We start from the raw sequence: 13,183 nt of genomic DNA on the forward strand, positions 1-13,183 counted from the left end.
CATTAGATATTACTTTTATATATATTGTTACTGCAGACGTCCTTTTATATTTTTTTATTGTCCTTTTGTATATGTTTTCATAACTTGTATACACCTAAAATTAAAAAATATATTTTACCCTTCAAATATTAATTAATCATCATAATAATTCATACAATTTTTCACCTTTAATAATTACGAATGAAAAAGCTTTTATCAGTACTTTTTTCTCGCTGAAAGCTTTGCAGATAAAAGTTGAAAATAAAAAATAAAATATCATTACTATTATATATATTTTTGAGTGAAAAAAAAGTGTTAATATTAATAACAAAATTGTTCGATAAAAAAAAAAAAAAAAAACAATTTTAATGTCCCATAATATTAATTTTAAAAAATACTTGAAAAACTTTTTCGTCATTTTTAGTAACCGGTGCTTTTTGTGACGAACATGTTGTACCATAATCACCGTCTGTTAAAAATGAAAAAAAATTTTTTTTAATTGAATTAAAATTTCAAATATCGTATAATATAAATGTAGATAAAATTTTATAAAGTTTAAAAACTTTTTTTTTTGGTATTTAAAGTTGTAAGCTTTTTAAGCTGTGAGTTGTTTATTCATTTTATTAATTCATTTAACACTCGTTATATCTCGACAAAATTTTCTTATTTAATTTAATATTTATTATGTTTATACAATTATCAATTAAAACAAATTTTTATTTATTTATTTTTCATTAATTATTTATAAAATTTCATTCATTATTTATGACTGATTGTACATTTTTAATTTATCACAAATTTAACAGATGGCGTTGTACTTTTCCCGCTCGTGCAATCGAATTTATTTGTATTTTTTTTTTTTCGATATATATATCTAGATGTATAAGAAATATAGGAAACTATGTCGCGTCGCGTTGCGCAGCCAGCCGTGGCTACACCCTCGAGAACTCGAGTCAAACTAGCCTCAGTTGTTCGCGCACCCTCAAATAGAGAGGGTTGAATATTTCAATTTTTTAATAAAACACACTTAAAAGTTTTACCTGCTGACTCGGTTTCGGTACACGCGACACGCATTCACAAAATATATATCGAGTGATTATTTTTTAATTATCAAAAAATACAAAATTTATTATTTGATTTTATTTTTAACAATTAATTATGTTGGTTTTATAAAACTGTACGTCATTATTTTTTATAATTAAGTATTTTTATTTATCGTTGGAAGAGAGGTCATGCTGAGGTTGTCGACTTTTTGCGGCTTTTCAGGTAAGCTGACACTGTTTACTCGTGGTTTTATCTGTTTTCAATATATTCATATATATATTTTTCAATTTAAATAATAATTCTATTAATAAATTTTTATCGTTGAAATAAAATTTACGTGGTTAAATTTATTTTTATTAATAATAATGGTAATTTATTATTTTTTTTTTTTGGTCAATCAGTGAATTCAATTGATATTCCATGCAGGAATTTTATTGAGAGAATTATTTTTTTTATTTTCAATACTATGATATATAATTGAAACTAATTTTCAAAATAAATTCTGACGCATTTAATATGCTACTGTGTGAGCTAAAAAATATATCAAGATGTATTGTTGAAAAATAAAAAATGATATAATCAATTTTTTTTTTTTTTTCATAGCATCACGTACGTTATAAATTGATGTGAAGTTTTAATGGATATTTTTTATTTGTTATTCGTATTAATCTTTTAGTGAAAAATAAATTAAATTTTCATTTGAAATTATATTTATTATAATTTAAATAAAAACATTTTTCAATTGAAAAAAAGAAAATATATAAATTAAATTAAAATATTATAAATATAAAAAAAATTTCTGAATTTTGTTTCGTTATATATATAATTTTGAATTACATGCATCGTTTCATTTAATCCATGTCAAGTTTTTGCATATTATTATTTTTATATCCCAAGTATTCTTGAAAAATTCATCAAATTTTTTTATTTTTTCTATATTCACTTGAGTATCATTTTTGTTTTGCCTCAAATTATTTATTTGATAAAAATTAACTAATTTAAATTCGTCGTGGTTAAATTTATATTTTATTCAATGAAATAATTTTTTTTTTTAAACCTACTTGTGGATATATATATTGGCACTCTTTTCTTTCTTCCTTTTAACCCTCTACTTATATATTTTTACCACCTACTTTGATTTGCTAGTGCCTTGCTGTGAAAGTGCCTCTTGACGATGTGCTCTGATTTTATCTTACATTCATTCGAAGCAATTCATTCAAAAGGTAAACGTACATCACTAGTGTGTACGTTTACAATTTTTATATATATATCTATATATAAATGTCTCTTCCTCACGTTTCACCAACAATGCAATTTGCATCGTTCATAACAAAACGTACACCACCACAGTTCACTAAAGCAAAGTATTTTATCATCTTTATATAAAAATTCTTGATTTATTAAATAAAAAAAACAAATTTATAAAGTTTACTCTCGTTAATTGTGCATCTTAATTTTATTTTTCAATTAATTTTATATTCCATTATCATGCTGGAGATGAGGAATTTAACACTGATAAAATTTATAAATTTCTCAAATTTAAAATATCCTAAAATATTTAAAATATAAATTCAAGTATTTTAAATCAAATTAATAATTTTTTAATTTTTAAAATATAAATTATGACACTAAAATAATACAATTTATCTCATTTTATCATCAAGTAAAGTAATGTGATTAAATAATTTATATAATTTAATAAATTTAACGAATAATTTCATAAAAAAATTTCAATATTGTACAGAATTATTTGTAATTATGTAATTTACATACAAAATTTACAATTGTCTAAAATTTCGCATATTAATTATTCAATTTTTACTTGAATTTTTATTGTAAAAAGTAGTAAAGTCCGAGTTTAGTCAGACATTAAAACTAGTACAAAATATAGTGATGAATAAAATATAACATTTGAGATTTGATTAATAATAAAATATCTAGTATTTAAGCTTTTGGATTAACAGATTGTTATTAATATATGATACCTTTTGTTTAAATAAAAACAGACAAGTTTGAAAAGAAAAAATGAAAAATTGAGAATAATATATGAACAAGATGGAAGATGAGTTATTACTCATAGCAAAAATTTATATATAAAAATGAGAAGAAAAGATGTCACACCACGTCTGAGTACTTGTGCATGTTTACCTGCCTTTTGTTTAGTCTCGAGTGACCACAATGTTAAATTTTTTTCTACCTCTTTAACCTTTTTTTTTTTTATACTGCACAGTAACGGTATATACATGAAAGTATGTAGCTCTTTAATGGGAGACTTTGTTTTTTCACAAAGACGTTTTCTTTTAAGATTTTTCGATGCGGAATATTCCATAATATATACACAATATTTTGATATATTTTTTATTTAATTAATAAAAAATATTCAGTATATTGAATAAACAAAAAATATTATAAAAAAATTATGAAAGCATATTACAAAAAGAACTTGATAATTTACGTTGAAATATTTCGATTATTTATTGGGATTTATTTTGCCTAAGAAATTATATAACTCAATCTTTTAGCTTTGATAAATATAAAGAAAAAAAAAAGATTCAATTTTTATTATTTAATAAAATTTATATATATTTTTTCGAATTCGAAATTTCTTGCTTTTTTGAATTTATTTATTTGCCAGGCCTGCATAAGTCATTCATTATTTATACAGCTGATAACATTGCGCATGGATTTTTTTTTCTCATTTTTTTTTTGACAGTCAAAAGAGAAAAGAAGATAAAAAAAAAAAGAACCAGTTGGAAAAGTGCAGTAGTGAAGGGCTTCTTTTTTTTTTTTCGGAACAAAATACTAGGCGTCAGAAATTTTTCAAGCAAATCCCTCATGCAAATTGATATCCTCTGTATGTGCTACGATTCTCTTTCGCAAAAAAAAAAGAAAAAACTCGAGAATTGTCCACTAAAATTAAATTTTTTCCCACTTTGTTCACGTATATATATACTCGCATGTTTTATGAATTAAACTTGTACAAAAGCATTCATTTTTCAAAACTAATTTACGCTTACTTATTTTTTTTTTTAATTAAAAATTTTCAATAGAAAAAAAGACAAATAAAGCTAAACTGTTAATTTATTTTCATAAATTTATTACTTATTGAAAATTTTGTTTACCATAATTATGATTAATAATTAATAATAAACTTGATAAATTAAAATTTCATATTTAAATTTGAATGAAAAATATATATTTTAATTAAAATTATTCGCAATATATTTTTTTAAAAACAATTTTTTATTAATTAAAAATAAAAATGAAAAAAACATATTTATACCTATAATATTTGTTTTAGCTATTATTATTTTTGTATTCATCCATCTTTTTACATAATTAAAAAATTTTGAATCATAAAATAATAGCTTTTGTTTTAATCTAAAAAAAAAATATTAAAAATCAATATTTATTTAATTTTTATGTAATTTAATTCTACAAATTTTTACAAGACAATATTTTTTTTTTTTATTAAAATAATAAATGAAACAGTAGGAAAAATATATTATACATTTTCAAATAACTTTATATATGAACTGGGTCAATTACGTAAGAGTAGTGTTGAAGCATGATGGATGAGATTGTCAGAAATAAAAGTTGAATCTTTCAAATCCCATTCGAGTTCATATCTCGATTCAAATATATACATATTACATCCAAGCATTGAGTTATCAGCTTAAGACGTCTTATTTTATTTTATTTTGAATATGTCTATTTATAGTTGAATGTATTATTTTATTTAAACTTTTTTTATTTTCTTTGTATCGTCTGGATCTTGACTACCTCTTTTTTTCTTCACTTTATCATCTCACTCCTTTGACTAAGAAGAGAAATATATATATACAGAAAGTTTGTTGCTCGTTGCTAGAGTATAATTTTGCATAATCTAAATTCAAGGAAAGCACATGGACATTGAATAGGAAGACCAAGTAGTCAGAGGTATAGAACTAGTCTTAGAAGCTGAGCTTTGCATCTTTCTCTTTCTCTCGCTCTTTGCTTCTCTCTTTCAATTTCTGTTAGCACAATATTGTACCAGTGTATATGAAATTTGTGCGCATGTTTATATCCAACTGAAAAAAATAAATTATATATTTAAAAAACATTTAAATTACATTGAAAAATTAATATAAAGTATTTTCAAATTTGAGCATACAAATTTTCAATGGAATAAAGTGTCCAACACACTTGTAAATTTTATTAAATTGAAAAAGAAAATTTTTACTTCAACAATAGAAGTGATTTATACTTATTTTTTCAACCTATGAATTTTTTGATAAATCATTTTCGTCTATTTTATTTCATTTTTCCTTTTTTTTTAAATTTTTCCAATTTATAATTTGAATTAGCTATTTTAATAAAAATAAATTAATTAAATTTTAAATTCTCCAATGCAAGAAATGAAAATCGACAATTTAAATAGTAATAATGATAAAAAATCATAGAGCAAGAAAGCCATATAGGTTTGTAAAATTTTGATAATATTATAGTAAAATGCAGAAGGCCAATATTATAAGAAAATGGTTACTGTTTAAAAGCCACGTGTTTCTTAATGGAGAAGTATAATGTTTGGTATATATCAAGACTTTGAAAATGTTTGTTTTAATTCAAATAAACATAAATGCATATAGTATACATGTAGCTTTGTTTGTTTAATGTTTATTTGTATTTGTTTATGTGCTCATTTCAATGTGTCTCAGTTGGCATACTATATACACTTAAATATTCAAAACTTTTTGAAATTAAATATATCAAAATAAATAAATATATATGGTCATTAATTTAAACATACAAATTAAAAGTATATTAAAAATTAATTAATAAATTTTTTGGTTAATTAATTTATAATATATTCATCAAATAATATTTTAACTTTTTAAAAAATAATATTGAATTTTGTTTAAATTTACATATCATTATAAATTATAATTTTTAATTTGTATTTTATGTTTTTAATTTAAAACTGAATACAGTATATATATTTTATATATTTTTTTTAACCTTTCTGTATAATGAAAAAAAGAAAGGAAAAAATTGTAATATTTATTAGAAGGTTTTGAGGGTTAGTTGTCTGTTAAATTAGAGGCAGGTGTTGAAAAGGAGGGTTCATATTTCTAACAGGGTATCGTATACTTTTGCCTGTAATCTTGAAGCCGATATTTTGTCCCTTCCAATTTTATGGAACACAATTTCACCTTTGTATCCCGTCCCTTTTTGAAATAGGATATATAAGAAAGCACGAGTATCAATATATTTACTCATACAAAATTTATATAAAGCTCAGCAACACAATATATAGTAATGCTGAAGCTTTCTAATCGTCACCTTTTACTTTAGTCTGGTTTTACTCCTTTGATCTAAAATTGCCATTACAAAATGGATCTAACTTGGTGATTCAATTGACGACCCGTGTCTAATTGCTCCTTTCAACATCAATCATAAACAAATTTCACTTCATAAATCATGTCAGCAACGTACATAGGTATCTTACTAGGTAAATATCATTTAATCACAGTTTATCATCAAAATTAAATCATCAAAGTTAAATTGTTATTTTTTAAAAAATACTTATTCAATTTTTGTTACTTTGTTCAATCAATATGCCAAGTGTCGGAAACATTAGTTAATTTTTTTGCAAGCTTCAAAACTTGCTGCTGTTTGAATTATAATTTTTATTGAAAAATTTATTTAAAAAAAAAATCAATTGTTTATAAAAATTAAAAAAAAAAACAATTCTTACACTAGATAAATAAAAATATTATTTTTAAAATACATTTTAAATTCAAATATTTACTAACAAAAAAAAAAATTTCTTGTTGAAAGAAAACAATCAAAAATTTGATAGGAAAAATTTTTTTTTACCTATTTTTTTTTGTCTAATAATATTGAAACTTTATTTTGCTACCCCAGCAGTAAATATTTTTTCAATGTATAATATTTTATGTAATCTCAAAAATTTATTACTTTAAAAATTATCGAATGAACTTGTTTTGAAGTGCAAAAATAATATTCAAAAGAAAAAAAAAAGTTATAAAATTCATTGTAATAAGAAAAAAAAATATTTAATTTAATTATTAATATACTTTGGGCTTTTGTTTATACTAAAATTCAATTGAATCAGAAATTTATTGAATGGAAAATTTTAAAACAATACATAGTACAATGTATTGAATTTGAAAATTTTGATTTACATGTGTGTGACCTATAATAGATCTATTCAATTGCTAGGTAGAAATGATTAATCGATATTATTTTTGTTGAATTTATTTGGTACATTGATAGCCACTCATGATGAAAGAGACAACTTTAAGTGTATCATATCGATTCGATGAGTAAATAACAGCAAGTTGTCTTGAACACACCAAGTGTACTTGTTCTCATGCTTCTTTTGTCTATTTTCTTTTGTTACAAGCTTACTCAACATAATGATGTACTCAAAGTACTCTTTTAAATACACTTGTTTCAAACTACAATGACATGCGTTAAACCAAAAATTTTCATTTTATTTAATGACCCAAATTATTAAGTCCTCCATAAACTGAATACATAAATTATTAAAATTTTTTTTTTTTCCCTATTTTACACAATTAATATAAACTCTCCGTTCTAACTATCTATATCTTTTTTTTATTGTACATTTATTTCCTGTTTTACTTTATCACAAAAAAAAAAAAAAAAAGATAGTTCAAGACTCACTGAGTATAACTTAGCTGATTTTTTCCTCCTAAAATTTTAACGCTCCAGGAAAAAAGTATAAAAAGAAAATAATCGATGTAAAGTTTTTGTTAAAAAAAAATCATGATTGCCTTCAAGTGCATACGAATTTTCATTAAAGTTTCTTGACAATATTTTTTCATGTGTAAAAAATTGGAAATTGAAAATATAATAAAATTTAAATAAGTTAAATAATTTCTATAATTACACAAGTATAATTAAAATATAAAGGGTATATAATAAAAAAAAAAAAATAAAATGAGTATATATCTAGATAAAAATATGTGGATGAAAATAAAATGAGTAGTAGTCATAAATTGAGAAAGGCCCTGGGGCAATGTCCCATTTACCAAGAAGCATCCTCCAATGTTATAATATTTTTTACAACAACTGAATATGTATACTCGGTCAGTTTTTTCTCGAGGATCATACACACTTATCCTTCATCCAACATAAAAAGTTTTTTTTTATTTTCATAACAAATAAGCTATCTGGCTATAGGTTAACCTCTATTCCTCTTTTCATCATAATCTTGGCTTTTTGAAATTTTATGTTTTCAAATATATTTCAACGTTAAAGTAGATTAATTCACTCGATATATTTTTTTTTTTTTTTTACTCAATATACTTCTATGCGTTAATTGGAAAGTAACTAATTGTAGTAATAAAAGCTGTACTTAATTAAATTTTTTTAAATTTTTTTTCCATCAATTTTATTGGAAAAAAAATAGAGTTTGAACTACGAATCTCGTCAGAGTAAAAATTTATTTTTAAACGAGTATAAAAGATAGTTAAAAAGAATAAATATAAAAATAGTAATCGATAAAAAATAGTGTAGACTGTTTTTGATGGAAAAAAAATAAAAATAAATGCAAAGTGACACTGGAAAATTAAGAAGATACTAAAAAAGAAAATGAGAAAAAAATTGGAGAGAGCATGTAATAAAATGTAAAAACTGCATACATGTATACAGGGTTTTTTTTTATATAAAAATGCATAAAAAGAACGTCAAAGAAAATAAGAGAATAATAAAAGCGTGAATGTATTCTTTTGGATAGTGTTCAAGAGGCCTAGTTTTGAGAGCGGTGAGTTCAAAAGCAACGCGTTTTCCTTAAAAATACTTTAAAGTGGCTTTATAAAAGAGAAGTCACAGAGAGTCTAAGACAAGGTACATATGTATAAAAGGTCACTAAAGATTTTTTCTACTACTTGCCGTGTTGTGTACAATATATATTTAAAACAAAAAGAAAAAAATTTTATACAAAAATTAAATTGTTATTTGTTTTACAAGATCATTTAAAAAAATTCCCTTTTTTTTTCAAATTACCATTGACAAATGAGGCAATTAGATTATATTGAAATTCAATTAAAATATAATTATAAAAAATTTATTAATTTGAAATTATTGAAATTAAAAAGTCCAACTGATTGTTCATGAACAAAAAAAATAATAATTAAATTTAAATGACAATTATGATTGATAAAAGAAAAACAAAAAAATATTAAATTATCGTTAATTTATTTGAGCACAATTATTTTGTGCAGTGTTATGACAAGGCAATAAAATTAACAAAAGAGTCTGAATCGTGTATTTGAATACGTTCATTGTCCAGTGTATTATAATATACACTATATAGTTTATATAATAATAAACTATATAGAAATAAATATATACACACTGAAAATTTTGAATATTCTTGTTGTCGAAATTTCACTGCTCCTTGCAAACTATTTACTCTAGTATTTTCGGTTCACAAGTACTAACCCATGGCTATGTGTAAAATTGTAAATATCATCTATGTGGATGAAGTTTATAATATATAATATATATATATACGAAACATTATGTAACTAGAGTATTTTATGTTAGTACACAAACTATAATAAAATATTGTCTGTTGATTTTTGGCTCGAATAATTATTCTTGCCATTAGATTCAAAACCTTGAAAAAATTTATAAAAAATAAAAGTAAAAATATTTAACATTTTTCAACATGTCAAAGTAAATTTTAAATATTTTTTTTAGTACCTTTTATGCTTGTGTGTTTATTAAAATACTTGAAAAATTAAAAAAAAAGGAAAAAAATCATTTATGAAAAATAAAAAGTTGCATTAATTAAAATTAAATAACAAATAATGTAATAATGTGTATATAAAATTACACTGTAATTATAAAATAGTACATTAAATTAATTTCAAGGTATAATTAATTATTTTATAATTATTTTCGAGTGTTAAAATTATAAAACTTTAATTCTAAAAATTTTTTAAATTAAAAAAAAAATACACACTAGAGTTTGTATGTCTTATTATCTAAACTTTTATTTATTTTTGTCTTTTGTTACTAACCAATGATGTAATTAATAAAATTTTTTACCACCCCAAATATTTGACAAAATAAAAAGTAGCTTAATATAATTTACAAGTGAGCATGAAAAAATTTCTCACTGTATGTATTTTAATATTTATATAAATTATGTATGATAAAAGTTCAAAGGGCAAAGGGTCAAATTAAAATATAGATATACATGAATAAAGATATTTGATAAAGATTTCTCTTGAGAATTTAAAGTTCCATATATATATTTACTTGACGAGGATGAAGCTTAATGCTTCCGGATATGTTCGGCCTCTATAAAGGAATTACATCTTTATCCCTTTTAACTTTCATCTACCAACCCTTCCTTGTCTTTGAAAATCCCTTCGTATTCGAATTCTTATATCATACAGTCTTATATATATACTATTATATCCACTTCGTCTTGGTTGGATATTTTTAAATCTATGCGACCAACTTAAGCCAGGACAAAGCTCTCTTACATCTAGAATTTAAAGTTTCGATATTTTTTATTTTTAAATTTTTTTTTCAACTCGTTCATTAAAGCTTCAAGTAGTTCAAACTATCTTTACTCATTAACTCAATTTACTACCTAAAAATACAATTAAGTTTTTTTTATATAGATAAATTAATTTTAGAAAATTCATTGATATAAAATTTAAAATAAATTTTTCTTTTACATTTACAATTAATATTATTAAAATTTGATTACTAAATTAATTGTTATTTATAATACAGTTAATTTAAAAAGGAAAAAAAAGGTTTAATTGTATTTAAATTGTTAAAATATCATGAAAATTAAATATTCATATACGTGTTGTGAATGAAGATGTTTATAAAATGAAAATGTTTTATAATATTGATTGTGCTTAGACCAAGAAATTCAGTCGTGCACTTGAATGTTTGCCAAAATGTCGAGTAAACATAAAGCCACCAAGGAGAGACTGTGAGTATATATACACACAGAGAGTGCATGCACAAAACCTATGTCACGAAATTTCAAGAGTCCATGAGTTAGAGATGTACTATACCATAGTTTACGTGGTCTTTCATGTAAAAGCTCTCTTCTACATCTCGACCCATGAGAGCTTTTTCTTCATACATATACATAAATTTATGTAAGAATAAAAATAAATAAATAAAAAAAAAAATTCGTATATGTGATTGCAATTTATCCTATTTCACATTTATCCTACTTCAGCTTTTCTATATGTATGCTGAAGATTAGTTTATACATCAAAAGGATAAACCATTCATCTGGAAGCCTTTAAGGGTTTTAAGGTTGAAAACGATCCAATGGATTCAGTGACATTTTACTTTTACTGTCTCATATTTACTTTCATCCTTGTGTCTGTCCCTTATCTTCTCGGATTTTATTTAATTATATTGAAAATTACTTGTAAAAATTTACTGATATTTTCTTGATAAATTGTATATCAAAGATTAAATGTCAACAAATACTTTTACAAGTTATTAAATATCTTTTTTAATTATTTTTCAACACAAATAAAATAATATATTTTATTTGTTTGATTTAATTGACGTTGTTATGAACATTGCGAGTTTATTGAACTAACGAGCTTTGAAAAAGTAACTTTTGTATTCACATGTGTGATTAAACTATTTGTACATTTTACAATTTTCAAAGTAACATTTTCGTTTGTTAAAATTAAATATATATTTTTGCTATTATCATGAAAAAATGGACACACTTGTGGTACAAAGTTAAGTTTGAAACTATAGTTTAGTATAAAGTTTTACAAAACATATACAATACTAAATTTACTATTTCTCATTGTACAAGATACCAATGAAATTGGAATTGTGCAAATAAAATATTTTGACTTTTTTTTAAAACACAACAATATAAAGTTTTTTCAAAAAAGTTTTTTATCGTCTTTTAAAAACTATAGTTACTTGAACTCTATATATATTGTGTAAAAATAATCAAAAAAAGGTAGTGTTTAAATTAATTAAAAACAAATATAAATTTAGTTTTTTTTTTTGAAGAATTTTGATGATTTATTTTATCCAGATTTATATATGCGTATGCGTAAGGCTAGAATACAAATGAATTTAATTTTTCTTGTAAAATAAATGCTATAATATATATCTGTATTTAATTTGACATTTATTGAAATGTGAAAGGAATATTGATGCTCATTTTGGTGCCGCCAATAACCCGCCTTTTTCCGTTTAGAAACTAAATTGCTCAATAAAATTTAATAGCTCAGACAGAGGTTTCAAGTGATGCTCAAATATACTTTATCCTTTTTTTTTTTTGTTTTTATTTAAAGGTTATTATAAAGTTCTATATAAAATTCAAGAACCCTTTTATATTTTTTAATAAATATTTTATTAAAGTTAATACATAAATTTTAATTTAAAAAATAATTGATAAATAAATTTTAATATTTATTGTTGCTTGATTGTTGTAGATTAATTAATTAATTAGATATATTATTTATCCCATTGTTAGGTCATCATTGTCAACACAAATCAATCAAGAGTTTAATTTATTCTCTCGTTAATCATAACCAAGGTTTAACTTATACTTGACACAATAAAATAACATATATATTTCAGTTATCAACAAAAGATTTAATTAATTAATCTAGCTGATTTATTGACCGTATATTAAACAGAAAATATAATTTTTATTAAAAAAAAATCATAAGGAAAAGGTTAAAAAAAAAATATAGGCCAAGTGTGTACTTGAAAAATCTCAATCTCGATATATTCCATACACATCAATAATATTCAATTAAAAAATAAGGGTTTAATTTTTTTTTTTTTAATTTTAAAACCACAATAAGCTGTTTTTTTTTTCATTGAAATTTCAATTGCTTCGATTTTAAAAGTCACTGGAAAATTGAAGAGATAAAAAAAATTCAATAGAGAATTGCAATTAGTCTTGAGAATGTAATCGGAAAGGAATCTGTGAATAAGGGTTGGCTATGGGCTATGGGCTATGGCTGGAAGCTGTGTGTAAAGAGAAATGAGAAAGCCAAGACCAAGTCCAGACAAGCATCAGTATTGCTTATGTAGTACTCATCCCTTTTCCATGGTACCTCAATCCATTTATCCTACTTATATATATACCATATATACA

At 22.8% G+C, this 13,183-nt stretch overlaps 1 protein-coding gene across 1 annotated transcript in view; it reads left to right on the forward strand.

Moving 5' to 3' along the window:
* The first annotated feature begins 935 nt into the window (after positions 1-935).
* LOC122853176 overlaps positions 936-13,183 on the forward strand; it is a 46,724-nt gene continuing 34,476 nt past the window's right edge. Inside the window, exon 1 of the mRNA XM_044153476.1 lies at positions 936-1,245. The gene's annotated coding sequence lies outside the window, so the exon portion shown is untranslated. The remainder of the gene's footprint in view (positions 1,246-13,183) is intronic.

This window comes from Aphidius gifuensis, linkage group LG3, assembly GCF_014905175.1.
Source record: "Aphidius gifuensis isolate YNYX2018 linkage group LG3, ASM1490517v1, whole genome shotgun sequence".
NCBI lineage: Eukaryota > Metazoa > Arthropoda > Insecta > Hymenoptera > Braconidae > Aphidius > Aphidius gifuensis.